This window comes from Triticum aestivum, chromosome 6B (assembly GCF_018294505.1).
Source record: "Triticum aestivum cultivar Chinese Spring chromosome 6B, IWGSC CS RefSeq v2.1, whole genome shotgun sequence".
NCBI classification, from domain to species: Eukaryota; Viridiplantae; Streptophyta; class Magnoliopsida; order Poales; family Poaceae; genus Triticum; species Triticum aestivum.
The window spans coordinates 132,527,842-132,531,371 of record NC_057810.1 but is presented as its reverse complement, the minus strand read 5'-3'; the positions used below and the strand labels follow the sequence as shown (position 1 = coordinate 132,531,371).

The window sequence follows — 3,530 nt, the reverse complement described above, 5'->3', positions numbered from 1 at the left end:
ATATATATATATATATATATATATATATATATATATATATATATATATATATATATATATATATGGGTCCATAAGAAACTGAAATGAAAGAACCTCACCTACCATGCTGAACTTGCCATAGTTCTGTTGTTGTTTGAACACCATTTTTTTCTAGTAGAACAAATATGATAATGCCAACATTAGCCTCTGAATGGGCGAGGTACATAAAAATCATAATCCTTCCCAAGTGTTTTTCTTGATTCATTAGCAATTCAAGAACCAACTGGAGCATTAGGAATAGTTCAGTGTAATTTTATCGATGCAAAAGCAGAGTGATACACATACCACATGCCCTGTCCATCTATCATATGTGGTGATCACATCTGTTACTTCCGATTGCACATCTTTCTCTCCCTGAAACAAATTCAACACGATAGTCTAATTGCAGTTTTATGTGCTCTGCATAATCAGTGAAACAACATGCAACTCAAGGCGCCATACGAAGGATTGAGTAAGCGCACAAGATGCTGCACCATTTGTCGGCGGCAGGGACCCAAGAGGATGACTTGCCCGGATCGAGGAGATGTTCCAAAGCAACCTTGGAAACCTGTTCGGTGCAAGAATTGTGGCGTCGAGGGTCACCGGCGAAACAACTGTGCCCAAGCTGCAGAACTAAAACTCCAAGAGGGCTGCTATAATTGCAGCCAAGACAGGATCAGTGCATCTGATGAGAATAATGCATGTTGAAAGCTGAACTGTTTTGCTGTGCTGCTGTACTGACTAATTAGATCAAGTGGTGAACTGTTAAGAACCAATTTATGTACTCCCTCCGTCCGGAAATACTTGTCATTGAAATGGATGTATCTAGATGTATTTTAGTTGTAGATACATCCATTTTGATGACAAGTAATTCCGGACGGAGGGAGTATGTTTGTTTATAAGTTGTGTTGTTGTGCAGAATTATTTTCTAACTATTATTTCGGACGATGCTAGATTAAAGACCACTGTATTTTCACATTATCATGGTGAATGTAGGGTCCTGCTGTTGCGTGTTCGATGCAGTTGTTGATCTCTTCATGAAGCTAGTGCCGTTGGCGTGGACCAGATGCCCCATGGATCCTGCAGAACCCGTCGCGCATCCCAGTTTGTTTCGTAGCCCCGAGACTCTCGCGTGCCGGCGACGTGCTGCAAACTACTCAGTTTCCATGGCCTTTTCGAGGATCCAGCACAGTGGTTTCGCCTTGCGAGAGTTAGATGGGACCCGCATGTAAGCGTTGGTACGGTGGCACAAGCATAAAAAAAAGCGTGTTATTCTTCACGTTGGTGGCTCGGGACCCATGTGTCAGTGACTTGCCGCTGGCAAGGCATGCATTCCTCCACGTCCTGTGGCTATACTTCACTGCAATAAAGGAAAAATGAACATTTTTTTGAGTTGGGAAAAAAATGAGCATTTTATATGTACCGGTCAACATGCATTTTCTTTTAAAAAATGTCCATAAGGGCATCTTCAATGCGGACCCCTCCGCAACAATTTTGTGATCATCCAGCATATAAGGTAATAAATGATAGCGCATGTCTTTGTTAACTTTGCGCGCACACAAGAACACAGAGTCTGCTCCCAGAATCAATTTTTTGAACTTCAGAGAGCATAAATCTGTAGTTCAGGATCCCTAAGAAATAATAGTTCACAAGTTCTAAAGAAAAACACCATCCTATAATAATGTCAGGTGAAGAGGATAGAGCGCTCATCCACGGAAATTTTAGGTATTGGTCTTTCTTTGGTTGGTCCTATGCATGCATAGTCTAAATTTAGCATACTGCCCTATCGTTGATGGATAAATAGTGCATTCATCACTTGTATTCAATAGTGTTTACTTGAGGTTGCCATATGAGTGCGCTATCCGAAAGAATGCCCAATAGAGAATTGTCTCAAATACCCAGAGGACTGCAACATATGAATTTGATGTAAGTCATGTGCCCCCTACATGATTGGCTCTAAGCATGTCATCTTCTTCCATAATGGTAATCATTTATGGACAATGCTGTCTTCCAGAAATTTCATAGGTTGCAGTCCTCAGAGTTACAAGATCATCCATCCATCCAGATTGGACATTTTTTCGGGTAGCACTCACACATGGCAGATTTAAGTCTTTTGTGGTGACTGCGGCACTGACCATCACCCTAGCTTTCTTGTTAGACATGCCTTTCTTGCAAATTTGTGTTGGCGCAAAACATGTGGCTGTAGTCGTGCCCAATTAGCTCACATATAACACATACATACCTAAGGGAGACATAGTTCTAGGAGCATAAAAGCCAGTTGGAACAAACTGATTAGTGACATGACTTTTTTGACAGGTCTATACTATACAAATTATAGATTCCCTAGAAATTCTACGTCAAGAAATTACCAAGGAGGCCCCATGTTAATCGGGGAAACAAAATCTCGCCACCATCCAGCGAGACAAAATTATAAGGACAACGTGGGATTAAAACTTTGCCATATTAAGATGTGGAATATGTGGAGTATGTAGCTCAACCCTGTCATATTGGGCTCAAATTATGTACTTCAGATCTGTTACATCCCCTATTACTTTCCTCCAATACAAGTCATCTTATTATTTTTCTATTTTTGGGCCATGTTGGACGCGCATGAGAAATAGAGTAGCAAAGATACATACCCATTTGAAACATAAAATATTATTGTTGAGTTCCTTGTCGAGATGTTTCTCATAAAAAATTCGCTAGTTCACAATTTTGCATATTTAGCCACGTATTGTTGTTGTGGCACTAACCGATGGCAACACTAGTAGAAAAATCCTTATAGAAATAGTGTAACATCCCAAAATTAAGAATTTAGGAATGTCATTATTTAAATATGATTAATCAAAAAATTGCTTGTGATGCTTGTTCTTAGCTAAATTCGACTAAGATTTGAAAATTTTGGATTTATTGAATATTCAAATGAGATTGGATGAAAGGAGTTTCCCAAATATTCATTTTAAATGAGAGAAGGTAAGATGACACCTTCAATATAAAATAGTTGAATTTTTTTTATGTTATTTGAAAAAAATGGTGTTAAAAATATTTTGGTAGTTATTTGTAACGCTGAGTTAAGTTTTAGGGAACATTTATAAAGCCCAAAATAAAATCTGTAAACAATATTATATGCATTTTACTTACTATTTGAGCTGGAAATATTATCCTAAGACTCAAATATTTTATTTGTTTTATTGTGTTGAAATTTCCAATTGGAATAGATTTGGTTTTATGATCAAATTAAATATTCAAAAAGGAAAAACAGAAATACCTAAAGCCTTCACAGTCCAGAAACCCATCTAGCTTGGCCCATCACCATCTCTCGCCCAAGTGCATTGTTTAGGGCGGCAGCTGTCGTGGTTCTAAGTCTGACAGTAGAATGGGGGGTAGGTATGAGGAAGCAAGATCCTAGCTATGGTGAGATTGTGCATGCAAGATTTACGAGTTCAGGCCCTTCTTTGGAGAAGTAACAACCCTACGTCTCGGTGCCCGGAGGCTTGGTCGATTGGAATATG

At 39.0% G+C, this 3,530-nt stretch overlaps 1 protein-coding gene across 1 annotated transcript in view; it reads right to left on the bottom strand.

The window, feature by feature from the left end:
* The window catches only part of LOC123138955 (uncharacterized), a 5,736-nt gene that overhangs the window by 1,179 nt on the left and 1,027 nt on the right, over window positions 1–3,530 (bottom strand). The gene's annotated exons all lie outside the window — the stretch shown is intronic.